This window comes from Gorilla gorilla, chromosome 1 (assembly GCF_029281585.2).
Source record: "Gorilla gorilla gorilla isolate KB3781 chromosome 1, NHGRI_mGorGor1-v2.1_pri, whole genome shotgun sequence".
NCBI lineage: Eukaryota > Metazoa > Chordata > Mammalia > Primates > Hominidae > Gorilla > Gorilla gorilla.
Window position 1 is genome coordinate 178,237,000 of NC_073224.2, and position 13,401 is coordinate 178,250,400.

Genomic DNA, 13,401 nt, shown 5'->3' on the forward strand with positions numbered 1-13,401 from the left:
AGTGGGAATTTTCCAGAGCTCATTGAACCAGGGAGTTTGAAGAATCAATGAGCAAGTGTAAATATAATTATATTTATGCTTATCAATATCAAGTGCAAAGATCAATGTCAAGTGTAAATATAGTCATGATTTCTGAAGTTTTTCAAAAATTGAAGGTTTAAGTTTCTATTGTTTCCTTTGGAGTACAAAGCTCAGGATGTGTCTAATTATCATTCCTTTGTCCTCAAAGCTCAGCATTTATGAGGTACTGATTAAACAAAAAACAAACTTTCCTAGCCAAAGAATAATGGTTGCTCTCCACCAGTACTTCAAATAAATACATCTGCTGCCATACAAATGCAGATTCAAGTCAGGTGTCCTAACATTGTGTTCCTACCAAATGACAAGACTTTTCTAAATACCTTAAATATAAAAATACTATATTTTGGACCACTATAACCCTGGAATTTTGGAAACATATATAAATTCCAGAACAATCCTGACAGTTTGCAGATATGTGCTTAAGCCTAAGCAATGTTTAAATCCTCCTGACAGTGAACATTCAGGAAATGTTGAAATTGAAGTTGAAAGACACCACTTTAAATTCAGAATCTGAAATTAAAACTTGTGAATAGTGCTTCAATGAACATAAATAAATTTTTTTAAAAAGAAATGAAGGCCAGGCGTGGTGGCTCACCCCTGTAATCCCAGCACTTCGGGAGGCCGAGGTGGGCACAAGGGAGGCCTTGGACCACAAGGGCAGGAGTTTGAGACCAGCCTGGCCAACGTGGTGAAAACCCGCCTCTACTGAAAATACAAGAATTAGCCAGGTGTGGTGACAGGTGCCTGTAATCCCAGCTACTCAGGAGTCTGAGGCAGAAGAATCGCTTGAACCTGGGAGGCAGAGGTTGCAGTGAGCCAAGATTGTGCCATTGCACTCCAGCCTGGGTGACAGAGCAAGACTCCGTCTTAAAAAAAAAAAAAAGAAAAGAAAAAGAAATGAAAAGAGTCAGTTTTTCAGAATAATTCAGTTAACTCATGCTAATTTTCTCATTAAACTATTCAAAGTTAACCAATGCATATCAATACTCTTCCTATAACTTGGCCACTTTTGTAGGAACAAAGTTAAACTGCTATATGGTAGGCTTCTTTTTTTTTTTTTTTTTTGAGATGTTGTTTTGCTCCTGTTGCCCAGGCTGCAGTACAATGGAGAGATCTTGGCTCACCACAACCTCTGCCTCCCAGGTTCAGGCGATTCTCCTGCCTCAACTTCCTGAGTAGCTGGGATTACAGGTATGAGCCACCACGCTGGGCTAATTTTGTATTTTTAGTAGAGATAAGGTTTTTCCATGTTAGTCAGACTGGTCTCAAACTCCCGACTTCAGGTGATCCACCCGCTTCGGCCTCCCAAAGTGCTGGGATTATAGGCATGAGCCACCACGCCTGGCCTTTTTTATTTTATTATTATTATTATTTTTTTGAGACAGGGTCTCACTCTGTTGCCCATGCTGGAGTGCAGTGGTGCAATCTTGGCTCACTGCAACCTCCACCTCCAGGGTTCAAGCAATCCTCCTGCCTCAGCCTCCCTAGTAGCTGAGACTACAGGTGTGCACCACCATACCTGGCTAATTTTTGTATTTTTAGTAAACGCAGGGTTTTACCATGTTGGTCAGGCTGGTCTTAAACTTCTGTCCTCAGATGATCTGCCTGCCTTGGCCTCCCAAAGTGCTGGGATTACAGGCTAGAGACAATGCACCCAGTCTATGGTAGGCTTCTGTATTCTGGTTGGTAGCAGTTTTCTCCAACGAGCAACAATGACAAAAAAAATCTGGGCAATTTTCACACTCAGAGGTCTCTGATCATGTAGCCAGTCCCCACTAAAAAGACCTGGGCATTCATACTATTCACTAATGATTAGTTTCCACCTCAAAAATGCTATTCAATTTTACCCACACTGCCGACTGTACACTCCCAGCTTCTCCCCAGAAATTATGGTCATATCAGGAATCAGGCGTGGTGGCTCATGCCTGTACTCCCAGCACTTTGGGAGGCCAAGGAGATGGATCACTTGAGGCCAGGAGTTTGAGACCAGCCTGGCCAACATGGTGAAACCCTGTCTCCACTAAAAATACAAAAATTAGCCAGGTGTCATTGTGCACACCTGTAATCCCAGCTATTCGGGAGGCTGAGGCAGGAGAATCACTTGAATCCATGAGGCAGACATTGCAGTGAGCGGAGATTGCACCACTGCACTCCAGCCTGGGCAACAGAGTGTGAGACTCCATCTCAAAAAAAAAAAAAAAAAAGTAAAATAAAATAGAAAAGGGAAAGGGATACTATGAAAAAAGGTAAAAACAAAGCAAGGAAACATAGATGCCATTGGAGAGAGTTAATTCCATGGGGAAGGGGTTCAACTGTTAGTGACCTTTCAGTAGATAACTACTTTAAAAATGAGAGAATACTTCAAATTTTAAATGGTGGGAAGATTTACAACCTGACCCTCAACATTCACTTAACTGATCTCCCTCTTCTACCACACTACGTCCTGGAACTTCATTAGAAGCTCCGAAAAATGGGCCGGGCGTGGTGGCTCACGCTTGTATCCCAGCACTTTGGGAGGCCGAGGCAGGCAGAACACCTGAGGTTGGGAGTTCAAGACCAGCCTGACAAACATGGAGAAACCCCCGTCTCTACTCAAAATACAAAAATATTAGCCAGGCATGGTCGCGGGCACCTGTAATCCCAGCTACTCAGTAGTAATAGTACCAGGAGAATCACCTGAACCCGGGAGGCAGAGGTTGTGGTGAGCCGAGACCACACCATTGCACTCCAGCCTGGGCAAAAATAGAGAAACTCCATCTCAAAAAAAAAAAAAAAAAGCTCCAGAAAATAACCCCAAGGGAGACCAGGCAGAAGCCCTGCCCACCAGCCCCTATTGTCAAAGCCACACCCACTAATTATTATTAATAGCAGCTAAAGTGAAATGAAACTGACCTGTCCCTGAAAGCCCACAGACCCAGGCCTAAAAGCCATCTACCAAACCAAGCAAGGTGTGCAAAGGGTCAAAGCAAGGGCAGGACCTTGGTCTGCTTTGGTTCTAAGAGTACAACCTACATTAGAGAATGTTCATCTCACAGTGGTTCCACTAACTTCTTTGAACTATGAGGCAGCTTCCCAAATGCAAGCAATCAATACAGACAAAATTCAAATGTGAAATTCTTAAAACACACATTGTCCTGGTTTACAATATTACTGTTCAGCAGGTTTTTAAACTTTATATAAATTACATCATACTGTATACTTATTCTTCAGCAACTTGCTATTTTAAGCTCAACTTTACATTTTTAAGATTTATTCATCTGTTATCCCAGCACTTTGGGAGGCCAAGGCAGGCAGATCACTTGAGCCCCAGTTTGAGACCAGCCTGGGCAACATGGCAAGACCCCATCTTGACAAAAAAATTTAAAAATTAGCCAGCTGTGGTGGCACACACCTGTACTCCCAGCTACTCAGGAGACTGAGGTGGGAGGATCAGTTGAGCCCAGGATGTCTAGGCTGCAGTGAGCCATGATCACACCACTGCACTCCATAGCCTGGGCAACAAAGTGAGACCCTGTCTCCAAAAAAAAAAAAACACCAGGCTGGGGTGGGGGGTGTTATTCATGATGATATAGGCAGTTCCTGCTCAGCCACTGTAACAACTAAGTAACATTCGACGGTAGGAATACATACTTTCTTCGCCCAATCTCCTGTTGACGAGAATTTAGATCATTTCCTATTGGTCACTAACACAAAAACAGGATTAGAACTAAATGGCTACTTCAATAATCAACTTTTTGCCAGTTGATTCAATAGCCAATTATTGAAATATGGGAAATTCTATAGCCTATGAGCTTTGAAATCATAGAGACTCAGGGTCTATCCCTAGGACCCATTCTGTAGGCCAATTGTTTAAATCTCCCTACACCTCAGTCCCCTTGTTTGTAAAAAAGAGTTAATAAAAATTACTTCATGGCTGGGCGTGGTGGCTCACGCCTGTAATCCCAGCACTTTCAGAGGCTGAGGCGGGCGGATCACGAGGTCAGGAGTTCGAGACCAGCCTGGCCAACATGGTGAAACCCCTGCCTCTACTAAAAATGCAACAAGAGTGAAACTCTGTTTAAATAAAAAAAAAAAAAAAAAAATAGCTGGGCGTGGTGGCGGGCACCTGAATCCCAGCTACTTGGGAGGCTGAGGCAGGAGAATTGCCTGAACCCAGGAGATGGAGGTTGCAGTGAGCCAAGATGGCGCCACAGCACTGCAGCCTGGGCGACTCCATCTCAGGAGAAAAAAAATAAAAAAAAAAATTACTTCATATGTATATTGAAAACACTAAAGAGGATAATTTAGAGCATTTGGCCTAGCACATGGTACACATTCAACAAATGATAACTACTATTAGCATCTCTTTTCAATCAAAATGATTTAAAACATGGCAAAACCCCATCTCTACAAAAACAAAAACTAGCTGAGCGTGGTGGTGCGTGCCTGTAGTCCAGGCTGAGGTGGGAGAAACCCTTGTGCCCAGGGGGTCAGGGCTAGTGAACCATGATCATGGCACTGCAAAAGCTAATAATTAAATTATTGTAGCAGAGATTTTAGTGTGTAATCAGTAAGTTAGTTCTGAGAAGTCTGAAAAATAAAATGTTTCACCACTGTAGTGAGTATAAGGGAGGAGGTTATAGAGAGGACCTATAATTTGGAGTATTAATCCATTTACATGGCCAGGCGCGGTGGCTCACGCCTGTAATCACAGCACTTTGGGAGGCTGAGGCGGGCGGATCGCTTGAGGTCAGGAGTTCCAGACCAGCCTGGCCAACATGGTGAAACCTCGTCTGTACTAAAAACACAAAAAATTAGCCAGACGTGGTGGTGCATGCCTGCAGTCCTAGCTACTCAGGAGGCTGAGGCAGGAGAATGGCTTGAACCTGGGAGGCAGAGGTTGGAGGGAGCAGAGATCAAGCCACTGCACTCCAGCATGGGCAACAGAGCAAGACTCGTCTGGAAAAAAAAAAAAAAAAAAAAAAAGGCATTAAGGCAGTATACACATAGCAGTGTAAGTGCTTTGGTAAACTAAACCCTCTTAAGAATAAACATATTCAGATCAGTGGCTCACACCTGTAATTCCAGCACTTTGGGAGGCCGAGGCGGGTGGATCACGAGGTCAGAAGTTAGAGACCAGCCTGAGCAACATGATGAAACCCCATCTCTACTAAAAATGCAAAAATTAGCAGGGCGTGGTGGCGCATGCCTGTAATCCCAGCTACTGGGGAGACTGAGGCACGAGAATCACTTGAACCCAGGAGGCGGCTCCAGCCTTCGCAACAGAGTGAAACTGTGTCTCAAAAAATAAAAATTAATAAGATATTTTAGATTTCTTTTTACATGAAATCTGTTCAAAATCTTGTGTGTATTGTGCATTTACAGCACATTTCAATCCTAACTAACCCAATATAAAGTGGCCCATGCCCACGTGTGAGAGTGGCTTACTGTAGTAAAGTTTTAATCTATGCCTTTTCAGAAAGATCCCTGTTTTGTTTTTGTTTTTTCTTCCTCCACCGTGTTTTTAGGAAAGACTTCATCAGTTCAGCTCATATGGTCTCTATGCCTTTTCTTAAAGTAACTATCTGAGTAAGAGCACTCACAAACTTGAGTTCTTCCCAATAAAAAGATCACAACTCCATAATTTTACCGGAATTAAACATAAGGGAGGAACAAAAAGCAGGAGAATAATAGCTTACAGATTACAAGACACATTCTTGAACATTCTTTTCTTTCAACCTCGCCAAATCTCTGTAAGGCAGACCATTTGCAAATGGGACCAGATTCTGGAGGACCAGAATTAAATGACTTGTCAAGCGTTATATGGTAGGTGGACCCAATTCCTTGTCTCCAAACTTTACTGGCTGGACAGTTGTACAAACACAAAAAATAAGTGAGCTCTACATCTTCAGCATCGATCTATCCCACTGACTTAAAAGGAAGGGTATTGACAGGCACTAAATTTCTCCCCATTTGCACCAGAACCTAAAATAAGGGCTTTAAAAAAGGCATCCAAATCTACACAAAACCCTAAGGAAGAAAACATAGCAATGGTCATGCAAATACCAAGGTAGATTGGTCCCGTTTCTCAAAAAACTTACCAAGTTGGCTCACCAAGGGGAGCAAAGTCTTAAGTGAACAAATTAAATCCCACTTTGGCTTCCCCAACCTAATATATTCTTGTTAAACTTTAACAAAGCAAGTAAATTCAGCCTGCTGGCTCCTCAGTGTAAGGATAATTATTAAATGCTGTTAAGTAAAAATGCAATTGTAAGAACTAGAAAAGGCTGAGTCATTGTCTCAGAATCACAAGGTTCTAAATGTGAATTCACTATGAGAACATATATACAGATTTTTCTCTTTAACTTTAAAAATGCAATCTGAAAGAAAATACATCCTAATGTTATAAGTGGTTATCTCTCAATAGTAGACAGTCTGTGTACTTTTAGTTTCTTTTTTGAAAATTTTCTCCAATTTTTCTACAATGAATATGTTAGCTTTATAGTTACAGAAATATTAATGTATGGCTTAAACTTATTACGGTTTCATTAAATGCAGAATAGAGCTTAATTTTCTATTCAGCTTCAAACACAACTATTTTTCTGATGGGAAACCCATTTTATGTGACCTTGTGATATTGCATATTGGTTTTCATCCATGATTCCTGGTTTATAACTCCCATAACTCTTGTTACAGTCTTTTGTTATACTGTTGGGGTGCTTTAAGTCTCAGAAGCAGTCCCCAGAAATATCTCTGACACTCTCCTGCCCCTCCTTTCATCCACTCCTTTTTCTCCCCAAGGCAGGACTCTAATCTTCCCCTGCTTTTCCATCTTGAAGGTGGCTGTAAAGAAATTCTCTGGGCCAGAAGGGTGGCTCACGCCTGTAAGCCCAACACTTTCACAGGCCAAATCGGGAGGACGGCTTGGACCAGGAGTTCGAGACCAGCCTGAGCAATATAACGAGACCCAGTCTCTACTAAAAAATTTTTAAAAGAGGCCAGGCGTGATGGCTCACATCCGTAATCCTGGCACTTTGGGAGGCCAAGTCGGGCAGATCTCTTGAGGTCAGGAGTCCGAGACCAGCCTGGCCAACATGGCAAAACCCTGTCTCTACTAAAAATACAAAATATATATATATATATAACCCAGTGGTGGTGGCGCACACCTGAGGTTGTGAGGCTGAGCCAGGACAATCGCTCGAACCCAGGGAGGTGAAGTTTGCAGGGGGTGGAGATCGCGGCACTGCACTTCAGCCTGGGCAACAGAGTAAGGCTCTGTCTCAAAAATAAATAAATAAAATAAATGAATAAAAATTTTTAAAAATAAAAATAATTGCCAGGCCCGGTGGTTCACGCCTGTAATCCCAGCACTTTGGGAGTCCAAGGCGGGTGGATCGCCTGAGGTCAGGAGTTCGAGACCAGCCTGGCCAGCATGGTGAAACCCCATCTCTACTAAAACTATAAAAATTAGACAGGTGTGGTGGCAGGCGCCTGTAATCCCAGCTACTTGGGAAGCTGAGGCAAGAGAAGCGCTTGACCCTGGGAGGCGGAGGTTGTAGTGAGCCAAGACAGCGCCATTGCACTCCAGCCTGGGCAACAGAGCAAGACTCCGTCTCCAAATAAATAAATTAATTAATTAAAATAAAATAAAGTAAAATAATTTTGGCTAGGTGCAGTGACTCACACCTGTAATCCCAGCACTTTGGGAGGCCAAGACAGGTGGATCACTTGAGGTCAGGAGTTCGAGACCAGCCTGGCCAATATGGTAAAACCCTGTCTCTACTAAAAATACAAAAATTAGCCAGATATGGTGGCACATGCCTGTAATCCCAGCTACTCAGGAGTCTGAGGCAGGACAATCACTTGAACCCGGGAAGCGGAGGTTGCAGTGAGCTGAGATCACCCACTGCACTCCAGCCTGGGCAGCGGAGCAAGACTCTGTCTCAAAATAAATAAATAAATAAATATTTAAAAAAATTATCTGACCTCCCTTGTCTGATTGTAGGTCATAAGACCCCCATAAGAAGGGGTCCTGCCCATACCCTGGAGGAAGGAATGCTACAGAGAGAGGCCAAGAAAAATCTGAACAGATAGGCATTGCTGGGTTTCCCTACCCCATGCTTCAATTATGTCTACCCAATGAAGTCTCCATAAAAAGCCCAAGAAGATGGGGTAGGGAGAGCTTCTCAATATCTGAACACATGGAGGTTCCTGGAGGGTGGCATGCCCCTTCTCATACCTCACCCTGTGCATCTCTTCCTCTTGTATCCTCTGTAATATTCTTAATAATAAACTAGTAATAAACCTAAATAAGTGTTTTCTTGAGTTCCGTGAGCTGCTCTAGCAAATTAACCAAACCAGAGGAGGGAGTTATGGGATTCCCAATTTATAGGTGGTTAGTCAGAAACCGGGGTAAAACAATCTAGGACTTGTGATTGGCATCAGAAGTGAGGGCAGTCTTATGGGATCTGACACTATCCCCAGGTAAATAGTTTCAGAATCGAACTGTTAGATGCTCAGCTATTGCTTGATGCAGAACTGATTGGCCCACACATTTATTTGGTCACAGAAGTCTTCAGTGTTGATTGTAGTGGTGTGAGAGCAGAGGAAAAAGTTTGTGTTTTTTCTCTTACTCCTAATAGGATCTGGACTAGTAAGGGCAAATCTCTTCAGAACTCATTTTATAAGTTCTATCCATAAGTATTTCCATATTTATTAACTTTGTTATTATCTTTGTGAAAGTTGCATATACCAGGTCAAAATCACTTTTTGTCAAACCCAAACAAACTAGAGAGCCTGAGGGAGAAAGCTCCTGCTTGCATGTCTGAGATAAAGATCGGTCTCAAGAAGGAACTAAAATAACCACCCAAGAAATTCTTTCTTTAGGAATGCAGTAATTCAGATAAGATAAGGTAAGATAATCTTTTTTCCTTTTTTTTTTTTTTTTTTTTTGAGACAGGGTTCTTGCTCTGTCACCCAGGCTGGAGTGTAGTGGTGCAAACACCACTCACCGCAGCCTCCATCTCCTGGGCTCAAGCAATACCCCTGCCTCAACCTCCCGACACACCTGATTATTTAAAGTTTTTTCTGTAAAGACAGCCATATTGCTCAGGCTGGTCTCCAACTCTTGGCCTCAAGCGATCCTCCTGCCTAAGCCTCCTAAGTAGCTAAGATAACAGGCATGAGGCAGGGTGCCAGGCCTGATAAGATGCTCTCCATAACACCTGCCCAGTAATGGCATCTTCAACAATGGCCAACTCTGGCTTTCAGTCTGCAAAACCAATAAACTCTGTTTTCACGCAGCTTATCTGCACTTACTTCGCCAATAAAAGTTTCCTTTTACCCTCCCCTCTTCCATGCATATATGGCTTGCCAGGCCTGTGCACCTCGGGCTATAACGCTCATTTCTCATTCCCAAATAAATTCAACACATTTGGAGTGTTTTGTTGTTGTTGTTGTTGTTAACATCTTAAAGGCCATTAGGGGCCCTAAAAACATCAAAGCTCACTTTAGCTAAAAGGCTCAATCTCACCTAACATTTTCTAATGCTGCAACAGATTTAAGTTTTTAACCGCTGCCCCTGCCTCCACTCCTTTCAAATCGATGTGTGCAAATTAATTTGCAGCCAATAGGAATTTAGCCCAGAATGTGGTAGTATCATCCTCAGTGGAACCGACATTGTCCTTCTGGGTTTCCAAAGGCTTCTGCCTTCCTTTAAGAAACACTTGTCGCGCACCTACCAATAGCCAGACCCTAAATGCAGTCGAAAAATAAGGCCCTGAAAGGGGCACCCTCTAAATGGCGGAGGCAAGCCAGTAAACAACAAACTCGAATTCAAAGTGACAAGAGCCACTTGGAAATATGACAAAGTGCCAAGTGAAGGGGTGTTCACTTAATTCGGCCTGTGTGCGGGACGGCTGGGGCGCTTTGGAGAGTCGGAGTGATCTGAAAATGCTTTCCTGAGCTTGATTTAAAAGCAGGAATCCAGGAATTTCCCCTAAGGCTGGAAACACTTTCCGACAGAACCTCCCCATCTACGCAGCAAGGCTGGCAGAGCCCAGGGCCTGACCGCTGGCTTGGGAACCTCCGCTACGGGATGACCAGGCGCCGCGACGCGACCGGGCCCAAGTCGCCCCCTCAGCCCGGCTCTGAGCACCCCCTCCTCTTTGTCCCCTCACCCCGTTCCCTCCTTCCACGGCCACCGATGGAGGGAAAGACTCCGCCCAGCTCTGGGAGCGAAACATGGGCACCGATCTGGGCGCAAAATAGGATCCGTGCCACCCCCGAATACCAGTGGGCCGAGATTCGAGGCCCGAAAGGCCTGGGGAGGCGGGGCGGCGCCCCTCCCTGCCCGCGGCCTCGGCGAGCCCTGCGCGGCGGGGCGGGGACCACCGTGGGGTCACCCGGGCCCGACGCAGGAGGACGGCGCCCCCGCCCCGCCTCCCAGGCCAGCGCGGACGCACGCCGCGGGCGCCCCATCCTCACCGCGGCCCCTCTGAGCGCCCGGCGGCGCCCTCCACCTCCGGCTCCCACCCACTCCAGGCGGGCGGGGAGAGCGCAGGGGCAGGGCAGGCAGGCCCGGGAAGCCCGCGAGGGAGCTGCCCCCGGCCGGCCTCCAGGCGCGGGGACCCCCAGGGGCGAGCGCGCACTGCACAGCCGGGACCCCACGCTTTACCTGGTGCGCTGGAGGAGCAGGTGGGAGCCCGGGTCGGGCGGGCTCGGTGTCTGCCCTGCCTCACCTGGGCGGAAATGAGAGGCCCAGGGTGACCGCGCCTCACCTGGCAGGCCCTCCCCTCGCCCCGACTCTCCCCGCCCGGGGCGGGGCACCGGGGTGGCGCAGGGGGCGGGGGAGGGAGCCTGGGGCCGCGGGAGGCGGGCACCAAGGAGGGAGGACGGTTGCCCTGGCTGTTTACGTGCAGGTGAATTCCTACCGGGCGCGGGATGGCCAAGGGCCTGGGAAAAGTGGGCTGTGGGGGCGGGGTGGCGGATGAGACCGCGCGTAGTGGGGACAGCCGGCACTGACGGGGAGGGAGATCCGGACAGACCGGTGTGGTTGGAGGCCTGCGTGTAGAGCGAGACCCAAGATCAAGGAAATTGAGGAGGATATCGATGAAAGCGTTGGGTCAATCCGCTTAACACTTTGTCTTTTTGCCCCTTTCCTTTCCTGTTCTCTCATCCCTCCTTTGTTTTCTCTATCCGCTGACGCAAAATAAAATATTCTAAAACGTGTAAATGTGGGAGTCATTATTTTCTTCTCATTTAGTGGAAGAAAGAAATCCAGCAGTATTTGCCTGCCGTATGCTAGGTGCTAGCTTATGCAATGTCTCATTTACTCTCTGAAGAAACTAATGAGGAAACCGTGCACCCGGTAGGTTAACTGGCCCAAAGTTTGGAACACAGGCAAGGCATTTTGACTCTAACTACAGTGATGATTTCACTATACGTTAATTTTCTTTTATTTGTGATGTCACACCTTCGAGAAAAATATGTCCAGATAGCCTTCTTCCACTCCCTTTAATAACTTTAGGCTTTTGATGATAGGGGTTTTACTTTGCCTGATACAGTCCACACATTAACGATAAAGAGAATCAATCTTCAGGTATCTTATTCATAGAGTGAATACAGTAATTGTTAAACACTGTGATTGACTCTGGGAAGATGTGTAAAATGGTATCCCTGCCCCCAGGAAGATGAGGAATAGATACAAAACAACTACAACATAAAGACTTTTAGGCGGGGCGCGGTGGCTCACGCTTGTAATCCCAGTACTTTGGAAGGCCGAGGCGGGTGGATCACCCGAGGTCAGGAGTTCGAGACCAGCCTGACCAATATGATGAAACCCCGTCTCTACTACAAATACAAAAATTAGCCGGGTGTGGTGGATGCGTAGTCCCCTCTACGCAGGAGGCTGAGACAGGAGAATCACTTGAACCCATGAGGCAGAGGTTGCAGTGAGCCAGGATCCTGCCACTGCACTCCAGCCTGGGTGACAGAGAGAGACCCCGCCTCAAAAACAACAACAACAACAACAACAACAACAACAAAAATTAGCCCGGAGTGGTGCCGTGAGCTTGTGGTCCCAGCTACTCTGTGGGGCTGAAGTCGGAGGATCACTTGAGCCCAGGGGTTCAAGACCAGCCTGGGCGGCAGAGCAAGACTCCATCTCAAATGAATAAATAAATAAAATTAAGATCATGCACTTGGTGCTTTGTAGTTTGCTTCCTTGTTTTAAAAGAATGTAACACTTGTTAGTCATGGTAAGAAGGCACACAATATCAGCATGGTTCCTGCTTTTTAGGAACTAACAAACTACTGAGGGAAATAACAGGCAAATTACCAAATGGAAGCCAGACCTCAGAAAATGAAGAGATCTATTATGTTTTTTGAAAGCATGGGTTAGAACTTAAGCAGGTCTTAACCAGAGTCTGAGATTAATTTAGGTAAAATGGAGAAGGAAAGGCTTTCCAAGTCGGGGGCAAAATAAAGTTGGAGATTGAGTGGGAAAAGGGAGAGGATTGAAAAACTACCTATCAGGTACTATACTTATTACCTGGGTGATGAAATGATCTGTATATCAAACCCCATGGCCTACAATTTGTCTATGTAACAAACCTGGTTTTTGTTGTTGTTGTTGTTTTGAAACAGAGTCTCGCTCTGTTGCCCAGGCTGGAGTGCAGTGGCACAGTCAGCTGACTGCAACCTCTGCCTCCCTGTTCAAGCCATTCTCCTGCCTCAGCCTCCCGAGTAGCTGGGATTACAGGTGCCAGCCACCACACCCGGCTAATTTTTTGTATTTTTAGTAGACATGGGGTTTCACCACGTTGGCCAGGCTGGTCTCAAACTCCTGACCTCGTGATCCACCCGCCTCAGCCTCCAAAAGTGCTGAGATTACAGGCGTGAGCCACCGCACCTGGCCTACAAACCTGTGCATGTAGCCCTGAACCTATAATAAAAATTAAATAGGAAAAAAAAAGAAAGGTGGAGACCAATTATCTCAAAGAATCACCTTGCAAACATTGGTCTCTTCTTTTTAAATTTATTTTTATTTATTTATTTTTTAAATTGAAATTGAATCTCACTATGTTACCTAGGCTGGCCTCAAACTCCTGGACTCAAGCAATCCTTCCACCTTAATATCCTTCTTGAAAAGCTGAGATTATAGGCACCACCACTACACCTGGCTATTGGACCTCTTCTTTATTTATTTATTGTAGAGAGATGGTCTCACTATGTTGCCTAAGCTACTCTCAAACTCCTGGCCTCAAGCCATCCTCCTGCCTCAGCCTCCCAAAGTGCTGGGATTACAGGCATGAGCCACCATGCCTGGCCTCTTCTTACTTT

General features: G+C 45.6%; 1 protein-coding gene across 8 annotated transcripts in view; it reads right to left on the bottom strand.

The window, feature by feature from the left end:
- PATJ (PATJ crumbs cell polarity complex component) overlaps positions 1–10,905 on the bottom strand; it is a 415,136-nt gene extending 404,231 nt beyond the window's left edge. For 5 of the 8 annotated variants that reach the window (XM_063698171.1, XM_055362138.2, XM_031012337.3 and 2 more), the window contains exon 1: positions 10,736–10,900. The gene's annotated coding sequence lies outside the window, so the exon portion shown is untranslated. Of the gene's footprint in view, positions 1–10,545; positions 10,607–10,735 lie in introns of those variants that run through there. The other 3 variants (XM_055362067.2, XM_055362185.2, XM_063698166.1) reach the window with 3 other exon arrangements.
- Positions 10,906–13,401: the final 2,496 nt, after the last annotated feature.